Source organism: Halichoerus grypus, chromosome 10 (genome assembly GCF_964656455.1).
Source record: "Halichoerus grypus chromosome 10, mHalGry1.hap1.1, whole genome shotgun sequence".
Classification (NCBI taxonomy): Eukaryota; Metazoa; Chordata; class Mammalia; order Carnivora; family Phocidae; genus Halichoerus; species Halichoerus grypus.
In genome coordinates this window covers 82,288,542-82,304,377 of record NC_135721.1, presented here as the reverse complement: position 1 = coordinate 82,304,377, position 15,836 = coordinate 82,288,542, and positions in this window count along the sequence as shown.

The following is a 15,836-nucleotide window of genomic DNA, read 5'->3' as shown; positions in this document are numbered from 1 at the left end:
TTTATTTTTTTTCTTGGTGTTTGTAACATACATTTATTGACTGAACTTAAACTAAATATAAATAACTTTAAAAGGCAAGGTTATCCATGGAATATTTCATTAAAGGGCACAAGAGTTTTCCTTTCTGCTTTTATGTAAAGGACTTTTTATATTCAGTTATGTTTACATATTTAACATCATAAAGGTTGATGCTGGTGTTTGGCAAGAATTCTTCCACTGGAAGGGAGAATATTGCTCAAGTTTGAGATGCACAGGCATAGGAGGCCAGTATAGAATATGGGCTCTGCCGTGCAAATTCAAACTTGCATCTGTCTCTGAGCCTCAACTTACTTATCTGTAAAATAGGGAAAATACGTTATAGGAATATGGGGAGCACTGCGTGAGATCATGTGAGAGCTTATCAAACCGGGCCCAGTGCGGAGTAGCCATCAACCCCTCCCACTTCCCTCCTGTTTTCAGCTGATGTGCACCCATTACCCCTCCTTCTTTCCACAGCTCCCAGGGCACAGTGGCTAGGGCACGAGGCAGAACTCTGTGGGCCCAGTCAGTGGTTGTACTCCTTATTCCTGGAGATCAGTGGGTGGCTCTATGTGTCCCCTCTGTAGGGATCTCCTGCCCTGTTCACAAAGTTTCTCTATTCCAATCCCCAACCCTTCTTAGTTGTTTGAATGTCTTCCTTTCAGTCTTCCCATCATCTGCCTCTCTTTCTGGGTGCCTTCCTGCTTCTCAATCTTTCTATCCAGCCCTACATGTTCATTCATTGACTTATTATCCACACACTCATTTTTTTTAAGGCTCTGTGCTGGGCAGGATTCTAAGATATTCCCCAAGATCCCAGCCCCAGGTATGCATGCCCTGTGCAATATCCTCTCCCTGGCATGTGGGTGGGCCTGACCTAATCAGAGGAATGTTTTTAAAAGAGAGTTACAGGTCAGATACAAAAGTCAGAGAGATTCCAAACTGCAGTGGAAGCTGTCTGTTGGCCTTGAAAGAACAAGCTACCATGTTGTGCAGAGAGTCATGGGGCGGGAAATCACAGGTGACTTCTAAGACCTGAGCACAGTCCCTGTTGATGGCCAACAAGAAAGCAGTGGCCCATGACTACAAGGAGCTGAACTTTGCCAACAGCCACATGATCTCAAAAGAAAACCCAGACCTCCAGAAAGGAAGGCAGCCGGTCCAATATCAGGCTTTTGTTTGTTTCAGCCTCTTGAGACCCTGGGCAGAAGATCCAGCTAAACTGAATTGACATTTCTGATCTATAGAAACTGTGAGATAATAAATGCGTGTTCCTTGAAGCCTCTATATTTGTAGTAAGTTTTTGCACTGACATGGAAACCTGATACCAGCTATGCATGATTCCTGTTAATTCATCTCTGGACCCAAGTTCTAGAGCTTCCCAATTCCCTAGTCCTCTTACACAGTGCTGGCACCACTATCTTCCTTTCCAAAAGCATAACCAGGATTCTTGATTCCCTGGCCTTGCATGGAATTCTCCCCTGGGAAACTCCTCTCTGCTTTGCTGATCTCCTTGTTTTGACTTAAAAGGCACAACTCATGAACCAATATCCGAGCTAATTGACCTCCTGTCTGGTTCACTTTTGCTCACAAATTTCACGCCCATCCTATCCTTTACCAGTCCCTTGGTATAGACCAACCCTTTCTTGTGGCTACTCTGAGATCTGCTATTAAAGAGAAGAAGGACTTTTGATCAATAAGCAAAAGCAAAATCATCTTAGAAAACCAGACACTATTTTTTTTTCTGGTTAAGATAACCATCTAAGATAATGAAGGGCGACATAAAAATAATGCCTCATCAACCATGAACAACTAGTTCATTACCAAGAGATAATCTTGAGCCTCTCAGAAATGTTTGAGAAGATCTTGGGCATACCAATAATTTGGGGGTAAATTCAGGGTAGTAGAGGAGCGTTGTTGCAACAAGACCTCACTTGATGAAGCTGCAAAGCACGCCATGCCCTAGCAGAGTCACATGGCCTCCATTCCTGGAAACTCTGCGAGTGCCCGTGTTTACCACCCAGCATAGCAGCTGCTCTGTTTGGAAAAGAGAAGAGAAGGTCCCCAGTGTCGGGGCTTGTAGAAGTTCCAGGTAGAGGCAGGAGTCAGGTACAGAGATTTTTGTCCACTACAGCAGTTCTAATCCTAGAATTCATTTCTTTTTTCTTTTTTTTTTTTTTAAGATTTTATTTATTTATTTTGTCAGAGAGAGAGAGAGAGAGCACAAGCAGGGGGAACGACAGGCAGAGGGAGAAGCAGGCTTCCCGCTGAGCAAGAAGCCCCATGGGGGACTCGATTCCAGGACCCTGAGATCATGACCTGAGCCCAAGGCAGACACTTAACCAACTGAGCCACCCAGGTGTCCCCTAGAATTCATTTCTAAGGCACTGTAAAGTAATAGAAAAATATATGCTGGTCTCTGCTGTCATTTCCTGGCACAGAGCCCCTTGTAATTTCCTAAATGATAAGAGCACTAGGAGAATCTTTTGTTCTAAAATTGGTCTTGGACCTCCAGTTACTAACACAGAGGTCCTAAATCCCTTTGAATTTTCTGGCTAATAGGAGTGCCTTTTGTTCTAAGGAAGGGACTCTTGGTGGGCTTCTGGATGGGGGCTGGTCACCAAAAAGACCACGCTGTGACTACAAGCCTGGAATTTTCAGCCCTGCTCCCACTCTCCAGACAGGGAAGAGGGGCTCAAAATAAAGTTAATAGTTGGCTAGGCCTCTGTGATGAGGCCTCCATAGAAACCCCAAAAGTAGGGGTTTCAGAGAGTTTGTGGGTTGGTGAACACATCCACACACCAAAAGGGTGACACACCCCAATTCTACTGGGACAGAAGCTCCTGAATTGGGGACTTTTCTGGACCTTGCCCTGTGTACCTCTTCATCTGGTTGTTCATTTATAGCCTTTATTATGTCCTTCATAAGACACCAATAAATATAAGTAAGTGTTCCCCTGAGTTCTGTGAGCCATTCTAACAAATAATTGAACCCAAGGAGGGAGTTGTAGGAACCCCAATTTATAACCAGTCAGTCAGAAGTACAGGTGACAAGCTGGGACTTGCAGTTAGTACCCGAGGTGTGTGAGGGGAGCAGGCTCGGGGGACTGAGCCCCTAACCTGTGGGATCTGACCCTCTCTAGGCAGATACCTTCAGAACTGAGCTCACCTGGGGCCACCCTGCCGCCGCTCTGTGTGGGTTTTCCCCATGTCAGAAGTTAGCCTGGGGTGCCTGGGTGGCTCAGTCGGTTAAGCGGCTGCCTTCAGCTCAGGTCATGATCCTGCAGTCCTGGGATCCAGTCCCGGATCGGGCTCCCTGCTCATTGGGGAGCCTGCTTCTCCCTCTCCTCCCCGCTAGTGCTCTCTCTCTCTTTCTCAAATAAATAAATTAAAAAAAAAAAAAGAAGTTAGCTTGTAGTGGTGATGGTAAAGGAAGCTTAGGAGGAGTCTAGTGTTTTCCTCACTGGAATCTGCAATTCTCTCACACTGGTCTTTTCTCCCCCTTATTCCCACCGCCCTCTTTTCCCTCTGCCAGTGCTTTTTTGTGGTTGCTTTTTTACATCTTTAGGAGGAGAATACCATCCCCAACTCAGAGGATGAGTCATCTTTCATTTATACTCGTGTTTTGGGGAAATTGTGTGCTGCTTCATATGGCAAATGTTTCATAAAATAAATTGCACGACATGCCTAGGTAAGGAACAGCATTTTTTTTTTTTTTTAAATAGCTACTACTTTGAAAGAAAAGGACTTAAAAATTTCAACATAACTTTTTCAGGATTTTTTTTTTTTTGAGGGGTGGAAAAATCCTAAAAGAATGGAAATTAATGACAAAGAGGATGAACACATTTTCTAACAATCTCTCAGTACAGAAGTCATTCTAGCCAAATGAGGCAGTGGGATATTGTTCATATTTTTGTGAGGTGAGTTATATGGAGATAGTGGCTGCATTTGCCAAGTTGATAATGTGAAGCTTGGAAATGTTTAATATGAGTCTCCACTGCTTGATTGACAGTCATTTAGAGGAGACCAAGTCCTAAGGGTGAGGAGAAAATCTCAGGCATTGAGAAAGAGGTAAATGTGTCTTCACCCTCTATCCTTTGCTTCCTGGCAGCGTGTCAGGTAAGTTCACAGGGCTTTAGAGTGTGGGCTCTTCTGACCAAAGTTAGCAGCAACAATTCTGAGAAGAGCTGCAAGGTATTTTCTTTTACAGAAAAATTTACATTGAAGATGACTAAAATGAATCACCCTAAGTACAAACTTCTCAAATTATTATTACATATTAAGACTTTGATCTCAAGAAATACAATCCATGGGTTTAGGAAAATGAATGGTTGGAAAATCATCACGTGGCTTAAGTTGATCATGAATGCAAAAAAATAAAATAATAAAATAAAAAGGTGGCATATTGACTCTTTGATCAATTCATTTAGAGAAGGCCCAAAGCCATTCTGGATAAACCATATTTACAGTGAACTCTCTGAGTTGTCTTCACAGATTAAGGATTACACTGGGGTTTTCCCACTTTGCAAAGAACTAGCTTTGTGCTTCATATTTATAAAATTCTTGCAAAGCCAAGTAGCAACAGGAACAGATCTGAGGGTCAGAAATAGGAAAGAGCTTGCCCTGCCTCGGACTAGGATTGTAATTCTATGAAGTACAGTGAACTACCTATATTTCCTTAGGCTGTTTGCAAGCACTTGTTTAAGAGTAAAAAGGAATCTGTAACTTTAAGAAACAGCAAATCCAGAGATAGCAAACACCACATAATTCAAATCTATATATCTCCAAACCTGTAATTGCTGCCCTGTTACATTTCATTAACTTTGAAATGAGTTTACAATTTATTCTAAAATGTACCAAAAGTAATTTACTTGGAGCTGTCAGAACGGACTGTTAGCTGGGGCTCTGAACCACTGAATAAAAAGATTTGTAATGGGCATGCAGATGTATTCTTAACTCTGTAGCAGAGCCCACTAAACTGGGATAATTACTCTTTGGTCATTTTCAACTCTTAGGTATCACTTTGATGGTTGATACAACAGAGCTAGTTCCTTTTCTCCTTTGATCATAGAAAGTTGGATTTTTAGTGATTACAGTTGTGAAGGTTTTTCTCCTTGATGAAAGCACAGAGGAAGTCAGAGCCTTAATTCTGTCCATTAAAGTAGGACGGAAACCTTCTCACAGGGGAGGACGGTCATTGAGAAATGGAGGCTCGAGTTATTGGCCTCCATTGGGCACTGTTTTCTGCAAAATACTTGAGTTCTGTATGACTTCCACCTCACCCTTTCATTTTGGCATCCTTGACCTCCACTGCCTTTCCCACATTTAAAATCATTATGGGCGCCATTTTAGGGATTTCTGCCGTTCCTTTTCTCAACACGCTGTTCTTTCCTTGACTATTCCACTCTTCATCTCTGTAACTGGTGCTCCCTCTTTTCTTATCTTATCAACACCTTGTTTTTCCTAGGACAATTTCCATCTACCCACAGTTGGGCTGGTTTGTGTCTCTCCCAGGGCTTGTCCCACAACTGTGCATATAACACCATGATGCTACATGGCCCTTTCCCTGAATGCAAATGATTGAACAACTTACAGGGTGCCCAGGACTTGCAAACAATGTGCAGGATTCCCCAGGATTCTTTCTTTCTATATGCTAGTTTGTTACTTCATGGGATAAACTAAGTAGCAGTTTTACATTTTTTTCCGTAATCTGGCACTTTGCATGTGTGCTTTTGGGAAGTATTATATTTTTTAAAACTCTCCAGCTGGCTTAAAATGGATGGCCCACAGTTTCTTGCACATTCCTGAGATGGCTGTTTGTGCTCCCTGCTATTTAGAGTCAGGAGTTAAATGACAATCCTGAGCATTTTTACAGTTGCTTTTATTGTGATGTGTTGTATCTCTGTCAGACACACTTCGAACCTGGAGCAGAGACAATAGGGAAAATGTGTATAATTTTAAACATTAATGCTGTCACAAAGCTACATTCTCACCCCAAGTCTTAATGGTGAATTTAAATCAAATTCTGAGTTTTGTGGAGGCTTTTCCCAGTTAATATTTTTTTGTTTTTATGTATATATAAAACTCATCATGGTGCTTAAAAGTGTTGTCTTTTTCTCGCTAATCTTACTGAAGTCTAAAACCTTTCCAACATGCTGGGACTATTATCTGCCTGAGGAAAAAAATTAAAACTATCTGTAATTAGTAGATCCTGTTGTGAAATGCAACCAGCATACATGGGGTATTCTCAGGCTGTGGGAGATTTAAAAATTGGTTATAAGCTATAAAGAAGAAGTTTGCGAGAAAATGTCTTGACATGATAAGTCTATTTCCAGATTGGTTTTTCTGCAAAGACAATCCTGCTGGAGACGGGAAATGTAATACTGAAATGCAATGTGAAAGTACGTGGATTCCGAAGAAGGTCAAATTTTCTATTTAGCTTCATCAGAGTCACTCCTGTTTTTATATTTTATATACTGCATTTCAAACATACTCATGAATAATCATTTCAACAATCAAAGAATAACACTAGTCATGTCATCGGAAATTTGTTTTAAAGTACAACAGCCAAGATTCTTTGGGAAAAAAAAAAGTCATCTTAATGATAGTAGGATGATTAACTCATGGGCTGCATGCATCTCGTGGTCCTTGGGAGAGCCTGTGTCAGCCCAGGTGTGTGGGAGCTCAGGGCACATGTGGCCAGGTAGAGAGAAGTGCTGCTCAGAATCCTGTACAGCCTGGGCTCTCGGCTGTGGGCGCTCTGGGGAGAAGGAACCATCAGGGATACTCTGACATAGCTTCCCAGCCCCCTTGGGTTGAGTCCAGATAGTGATCTAGAGAAAGTCAGTGTCTCACCTGGAGGCTACAACAGGCTAGAAACTTGCTGGACATTGAGTGAACTTCTGCTGAAGCTGTAAGCTCCATCCTGACCTTCCATCTACTCGCATGCTTTTCCCAGCTTAGCTCATTTTTAAACTGGCCATTAGTATTAATGGTTGCATCGCAATAATCCAGACCAGGTTTTGAAGACCTTTCTTTTGTCTTTCAAGCGTCTGCTTTGGTCTTGTGTAGTAGTGTGTGAGACCACATGCAGGACAAGGGATGCTCTCTTACTAGGCAATTAAATACAGAAGACCATCAGTAATCCCTTGTCTTTCTTTTCCCAGCCCTTCCTGGTTGCATAAGAATTAGTGCCTCCCTTTCAATGTCAGTGTGCAAGCGCTCCCTGCTAAAACCAAACCCACTGAGACACAAGTGGTTAGGTAAGGTCTGTTCTTTCTGGTCTTAGGCGCCAGGAGAAGCATCCAATCCTGATGGTGTGCCGCCACAGGGCATGCCAGCCCGCTGCGCCATGACATGGTTATTGAGAGCCTGGGGACATCATTCACAAGGGTCCGTGAAATATGCGAGGGAGGTCCGGTCTGAGCAGGCGTCTTCTCAGAAGTGCAGAGAGTAGTCTGGCTCTTTCTCCAGGGGTTTTGTCATTCATGTAGCGTGTAGAACTGCAATGGTATTTCTTTTATTGTTTGCTTTTTAATTTTGCAATCCATCCTTTTAGCAGTCATGAGCTTCAAAAGTGAAAATGCAAGCTTAATGAAAAATAAAGTATTAAATCGTTGTTTCTCAAGAGAGTTGATGATAGACATGTAATCTGTACAGAATGTTTTTTAATCTTTACCATCCACCGTAGGGATCTAGTGATTTCATAGAAGCTCAAAAACCAGAAGACACACATCTGGTAATGAAACATCAGCTCCTATTTCCTTAGTTAGTAGTCATTTTATGAAGTCTGTGCCCAAAGATGATGTTTAAATGAGTGCCATTGCAGAAGGTGCTCTATAACTCACTCAGCAAAACACGGCTTTGCATTTAGATTACATGTCTGTTGTTCTAAATTAGTTGTGCACATTTTTCTCTACAAGGTTCTATATATGCGTGCAAAGAGAGCTGATAGCTTTCAATGGGTTACTAGGAAAGAACCTGGTGAACAGTTAAATTCTTCCACTTTTAATCAGGCATTTAAGATGCTTCAAATATAAAATAAGGTAAAGCCAAAGATTTTTTAACTTTTTTTAAACCCAATTCATGAAGCTAAAGTAAACCTTTTACACATTTTTTTCCTGTGAAAGATAAAATATCTGGCATAATTTGTGAATGCCATTTTAAATTTAAGTAAAATTTAACTTTGAAGATAAAATTATTTGCTTTTGTGATTACATTGTGACTATCAATTTTACTGGGTCATAGTATCAAACAATGTTCTTAACTAAATTAAAAAAAAACACAGAGCAGACATGTCCTTGAAATTAGCTGTAGCATAAACATAGTCCATAATGCATCCAAACAGGGTGCATTATTCTACCAATTGAAACAGGTAGAAATTTATAAATCTTTATATGTCTATATATATATATATATACATACATATATATATATACATATATATATGTATATATATATATGCATCTGAATCACAACTTTTTTCTGATAAAATTCATGTTGAATAAAAATACATAAAACTTAAGTTTTGCGGTATGAGTTTTTCCTCTTTGCTGTGCATTGAGTAATATTTTAGAAATGTTTGAGCTTCTACAAAGGATTACTTTTTTCTTTTTTTTTTTTTATCCCCATGCCTCTCTACCCTCTAGTAACCATCAGTTTGTTCTCTATAACTGTTTCTTGATTTATCTCTATTTCTTTCTTTTTTCCTTTTGCTCATTTGTTTTGTTTATTAAATTCTACAGATGAGTGAAATCATATGGCATTTGTCTTTCCCTGACTGACTTTGCTTAGCTTTGCACTCTCTAGCTCCATCCATGTAGCTGCAAATGACAAGACTTTATTCTTTTTTAGGGCTGATAATATTCCATTCTATATATATGCCACCTTTTCTTTATCCATTCATCAATTAATGGATATTTGGGTTACTTCCATAGCTTGGCTTTGTAGACAATAGGGGTGCATGTATCTCTTTGAATTAGTGTTTTTGTATTCTTTGTAGTACCCACTAGTGCAGTTGCTGGATCATAAGGTAGTTCTATTTTTAATTTTTTGAGGAACCTCCATATTGTTTTCCACAGTGGCTACACCAGCTTGCATTCCCACCAACAGGGTACGAGTGTGTTCCTTTTTCTTCACATCCTCACCAACAGATGTGTTTCTTGTGTTGTTGATTTTAGCCATTCTGACAGGTGTGAGGTGATCTCATTGTAGTTCTGATTTGCAGTTCCCTGATGGTAAGTGATGATGAATATCTTTTCATGTGTCTGTTGGCCATTTGTATGCCTTCTTTGGAGAAATGTCTGTTCATGTCTTCTGTCCATTTTTAAATTGGATTATTTGGTTTTGGGGTGTTGAGTTGTATAAGTTTTTTATATATTTTTGATACTAATCCTTTATCAGGTACAAATATCTTCTCCCATTCTGAAGGTTGCCTTCTAGTTTTGTTGATTATTTCCTTTGCTGTGCAGAAGCTTTTTTATTTTGACGAGGTCCCAATAGTTTATTTTTGCTTTTGTTTCCCTTGCCTCAGGAGACATACCTAGAAAAAAGTTGCTACAGCCAATGTGAAAAGAGCTGCTAAAACTGACAAATGAATTCAGTAAACTTGCAGTATGCAAAATCAATCTACAGAAACCTGTTGCATTCTATACACCAATAATGAAGCAGCAAAAAGATGAATTAAGAAAACAATCCCATTTGCAATTGCACCAAAAATAATAAGACACCTAGAAATAAACCTAACCAAAGAGATGAAAGACTTGTATTCTAAGAACTATAAAACATTGATGAAAGAAATTCAAGATGATACAAAGGATTGCTTTTAAATCAACCCAAGTGTCCTACATGATATTAAATATTTTTTTGTGACAAGTGCTCTAAATTTTGATTGAACTGTGTTCAAAACTGGTTGGAAAATTTTAATTAAATAATTTGACAAATGGAGTACTGAAAAAATTCAGCTTTCAAAACTTTTAGTAAATTGCCATTATTAAGAACAAAATTTGCAAATAGGAATATAATGCAGTTTATTCCTACAAAAGCAGAAGAAGAAGAGAAATCAAATGATGAGAAATCACACTGTATATAAGAAATGATTTTGGCATTTATACCTTTGGAATACCTTGAATGATAGGAAGAATATTTTGGTAGTCCTATTTTTAATAGGAAACTTTGTATTCTGAACTAGGGTATAATAGAAGCAAGAAGATCTACAATTCTATATCATCAAATTGGGCACAATATTCTAAAACATAATAGAGATCAATTTCATATGAGTTTTGTCTTTTAAAAATATTTAGAAGAAAATTATTTATTTAAATATTAGGTTATATTTAAAATTACTTATTGAATGGAGTATACTTTTTGATACACAAATGATTTTAATTGAGAATATCTTTCATTTGGTGGATTTTGATCTAAATTTGTCAAGTATCTGAGCACTGGTGAGATTATTTTCTCCTTTAAAAGTACCATTGTCAGCCACCTGGGTGGCTCAGTAGGTTAAGTGTCTGCCTTCAGCTCAGGTCATGATCCCAGAGTCCTGGGATCTAGTCCCACATTGGGCTCCCTGCTCAGCGGGGAGTCTTTCCTCCCTCTCCCTCTGCCCCTCCCCTGGCTTATGCTCTGCTCTCTCTCGCTCACTCTCTCTCTCAAATAAATAAATAAAATCTTAAAAATAAATAAATAAAAATACCATGGTCTCCAAAGATGAGTCAATTAAAGGTGTCAACAATTTCAAATATATTAAACATAAATCTATATAAAAGAATATTGCAGGTAATTTTTTGAAAAACACTAAAAAATTAAGATTGTATTGAATTGCCAACTCCAGAAAACTAACAATGACATGATAGAGGAGAGATGTATGGCTCAGAAACTGATTGAAGTATTGACTATGTTTCAAAATATATATATTTTAATTCAGATAATCACTATAAAGTTTTTTAAACTTTACTTACTATGCACATATTCACACACATACACAAATAAAGATTTTATTTATATATATATATATATTTTTTTTTTTTTTTGACTTGGAAAATGAATTTTATTCACTTTGTAATTTTGCCAGAAACAGGTCCTCTTTCTAGTTTCTAGTTTCTAGATCTGGTGATGAAACTTTTTTTTTTTTATGTTATGTTAATCACCATACATTACATCATTAGTTTTTGATGTAGTGTTCCATGATTCATTGTTTGCATATAACACCCAGTGCTCCATGCAGAACATGCCCTCTTTAATACCCGTCACCAGGCTAACCCATCCTCCCACCCCCCTCCCCTCTAGAACCCTCAGTTTGTTTTTCAGAGTCCATCGTCTCTCATGGTTCATCTCCCTCACCGATTTCCCCCCCTTCATTCTTCCCCTCCTGCTATCTTCTTCTTCTTCTTCTTCTTTTTTTAACATGTATTATTTGTTTCAGAGGTACAGATCTGTGATTCAACAGTCTTGCACAATTCACAGCGCTCACCATAGCACATACCCTCCCCAATGTCTATCACCCAGCCACCCCATCCGTCCCACCCCCCACCACTCCAGCAACCCTCAGTTTGTTTCCTGAGATTAAAAATTCTTCAGATCAGTGAGGTCATATGATACATGTCTTTCTCTGGTTGACTTATTTCGCTCATATATATTTTATTTATTTAGAGAGAGAGAAAGCATGAGCAGGGGCAGGAGCAGGAGGAGAGGGAGAAGCAGGCTCCTCTCTGAGCAGAGAGCCTGACGCAGGGCTGGATCCCAGTACCCTGAGCCAAGATCATGACCTGAGCTGAAGTCAGATGTTCAACCAACTGAGCCACCCAGGCGCCCCAATTATTTAAAAATAGATTTAGAACAAAACTATTGTATAGGTCAATATAATAATATAAGACCAAATAATCAGTCAATAAATAATTACACCAGTAGTATTTAATTTGAATGATCTCAAGCATCTCACAGTTTGGATGATAAATTATCCAGTCATATCAGCATCAGTGGCTGGCAGTCCCCCTGTGTGTCTCACTGCTGAGGCGAGGAGCACACAGTGCTCCTGCTCACTGCCACATGAGGCATTTCTGCCTGTCTTGCCTGCCCAGCACCTAAGCCCTACTCCTGTCTAGATTGCAAGGACAGATCTGTGTCGGATCCAGCAGTGGTGTGCAGAGTCCTGGCCCAGCGGCCACAGTGGATGCTGCAGCGGAAGGTGGTGGAAGGTGGTAGAAGGCACAGGGGAAGGTGCACTGAAGCACGGCGTTCTTTGGGCTTCCCAGACTGGCTGTGTCCACAGATTTGGCTGAGATGGCATCTCCTGCCCAGCGTCTCTGTTGCCACTCCTTTTCTAAGGCTTCTTCTCCTGGCTGCTCTGTGATTCTGTGATCAACCCAGCATGTAAGAAAAAAAAAATAATTTCTTTTTCTGCTTTTATCAATCAGAGTCATTTTCTGTGGCTCCATGAACATCCAGGAGCATCAAGTGAAAGGATCAACAAAATCCTACATCCCTAAAACTCCCTCTCGGTCATTTTTGCTGGCCAAATCCCCATTGGACTTTGCCCTCCACTTTCTTGCTGAGTTTTTCCAACTTCTTCCCTTATTCCCAGAAACCCCAATTGATGACTTTTATTACATCGAACAACTTGTTCTTGTTTCTTCACTTTATGAGCTATGTCTTGAATCTCCCTTTTTTTCCTAACTATGTGACTCATCCGTGTATTTGGTAAACCAAAAGCTATCTACTTTAATGGGTGATTGTGCTTCTCTGGAGAAGACAGAATTATGGTTATAAATACAAGGGTTTTTTTTCCCTCTACTATACTAGGCTGTAATAATACAGTACAATACAATATAATACAATACAATACACAAAAATAGGAAAAAGCCTATCTGAACACCCAACCAGTGATAACCATTTAGACAGGTCAGGTAGAGTAAGTGGAAGTGGAAAGAGGGACGCCTGGGTGGCTCAGTGGGTTAATCCTCCAACTCTTGGTTTCAGTTCAGGTCATGATCTCGGGATGCTGGGATCCAGCCCTGCTTCTGCCTGGGTGCTCATCAGGGAGTCTGCTTGAGGATTCTCTCCCTCTCCCTCTGCCCCTCCCCCCACTCATGTGCGCGCGCGCGCGCGCGCGCACACACACACTCTCTCAAGTAAATAAATAAATAAATAAATAAATAAATAAATAAATAAATAAAATTTTTTAAAAAGTGGAGGGGAGAGCAGGATGAGTGCAGGACATGCAGGTGAGTAAAGGAGGCCCAGGGCAGAGTGTCTCTCTCTCCAGGGTGTTGGGGACCAGGGCAGGATTTACAGGGCTAAGGTCAAAGTGAACAACATGGGGAAAGGTGTGGAGGCAGGCAGAAACACTCCTAGAGAGGATCGGAAGGTGGGTTCTGGTGGGACTGAGAATCCTAACAGGCCCGGCAGCAAAGCTACACCCGCGGAGTTCGGAGCAGGGCTCCAGTACGCGCGCGCCAGCCGCGAAGTGACAGCGAGCAGCAAACAGGCCCGGGGATCAGAAAAACCACATCGAGGGAATATTTTCTATGTCCAAGTGGGAGCACCGGGGGAAACAGAATGTTCTGGAGGTGTGGTTGACATGCTGAGAGAGAGTCGCCAAAGGTGGGCTGGAGACCAGGGCAGGGGGTGCGAGAAGGGAGAGGTGAGAACAAAGGAGGAGGTGAGTGAGATGCAGGGGAGGGGTGGGGAAAGGGAGCCAGGCAGGGGAGGCAGAGACACTGAGGAGCATCGGGAAGAGGGGCGCGCTTGTATCTGGCAGCTCCTTTCCCTCCTGGGCATGTCAGCTTCCTACACAGATTTGCTGCCAGAGCAAGGAAGCATAGAGCTCTGTTCAAGCAAGCCACGTGACTAAACAGTGGGGGACTAACGGGGGACCCTACAGAACCAGACTGACTAGTTACCTTAGCTTAAGGAGGAGGACTTGGCAGGAAGTCAGAGGTGATCTGCTTCTCACCTGGGACTGTGGCACTGGCGTTCTAGGGGGAGTTGGGTGATGGGCAGTGTTCCTTGGGTGTCGTGCTAACTGGAGAGGCCACTGACAATTCGTGGGTAGGGTCACATTTTGTTACTTCACGTTTAGTTATTGTCCTGCACTCCACCGGTCAGCCAGATCACCTTCAAAATGCAGATTGTAACCCCTTGGGAGAAGCACTGGAAAAAAGCATTATAGATGGATTTGGAGTGAGGGTAGGGAAGGGAAACCGAAGCAGGTGAGCTATAGGAGCGAGAAGAGAGAGGGAATGGATGATGTGAAACATCACTGCATTTCCATGGATGCATTGCTGGGCAATCACGCTGCTGAAAATAAGCCCACGATCATTCCTGTTGTGGAAATGAGGACTGTAACTAAGTAGAGCAGAGGAAAGAAGGCAGAAGAACGGAAGGGAGTGGAGAAACAGGTGCAGGAAACACAAATGAGGGCTGTGCACATCACCTTTTCCCTCAGGCTCAAGAGAACTTATATTAGAGCATTCCCTGGTCAACCTCACTGGCTCCCTTTCTCCACCTTCCCTCTACCCGAGCTCTTTGAGGGGCAGGTAGTAAGACTTTTTTTTTAAATGTACCTGAGATTTGTTTTTACTCCAGGATAGTGGGGCCAGCAGAACAGGAGATGACTGCTTCTAAAAAGATAGTCTGTTACTCACAGATCCCAAGAGGAGGGGACACACCATGCCATGTGGGGCCACATGGGGAAGCACCAGGTCAGTTGGGTGGTAGAGGGAAAAGGAAGGACTGAGAGCAAGAGCCTTTATTTTGGTGGGATGGAATGGGCAAGATCAGGTAAGCAGGTTTAGGATTAGATGATTTGAATAATTTGAGCAGGTTCTGGAGAATCTGGGTGGTATCTAGTTGTCTGATATCTGGCCTTGGGGTGATTTAAGGCAGGAAGTTGGTGTCCCAGACTTCAGGATCCTGATAAATGGAGACAAGTAAGAGTATGGACCCAGGATTGATTGGTTTGCATACCAAAGGTGTGCATACTGTCTCTAGGAATTAGCTAATGCTGAGTCTTCAAAGCCCCAAGAAGCCAAAGTGTCATAAAACTCAGAAAATAAAAAGAAACATGGTTAATACAGAGATTAAGGTGGTGACAGAACAATGCTCAGGAGACCACCTACTGTGAAAGATCCTCTTTTCTCATCCTGGCCCCCTGGAGTGGGTGGGGGTGCATTCTCGGTACGTCTGCTGTCTGGCTCCAGCTTGGCTAGCCAAGTTCATTGGTATGGACTTGCCAGATTCAGCTGCCATATGAATATCACTGGTGACATTTAAAACTTGAGACACTAATTTTAGTTTTCCTCACACTTCATTCATTCAACAGACCTTTCTTGCACAGCCAAGCACTGAGTAGGCCCTGTAGGATAAGTCATAGATTGATTGAATCAATGGCTCTGACTGATGGCCTCCCTAAATGTAGGATCTTTATAAAGTGACTTTCCAGCTCTTCTCATTAAGAGATAGAATCTATTACCTTGGGTTAGCCTTGGGCCTTGCTGTGGCCAAAAGATGGTCTAGTTCTGAGGCCGGGTTTCTTCTGTGATTTGGCTTTCTCTCCTAGAACTTCACTTCCATCAGGAGAACAATCTGAGGTAGCCGACGGGAGGACAGTCCTATGGAGCAGAGATGCATTTTCCTAGCTGAGGCCATCTTAGCCAGCCAGTCCCTGACAGCAGGTGCATAAATAAACAAGCCCAGCCACCAGCAGAACTGCCCAACCAACCCTAGATTCATGAACAAAATATATATCTAATGTTGTACACTAGTGAAGGTTTTGAGGTGATTTGATATGTAGCATTACTTGGGGACGATAGATAACTG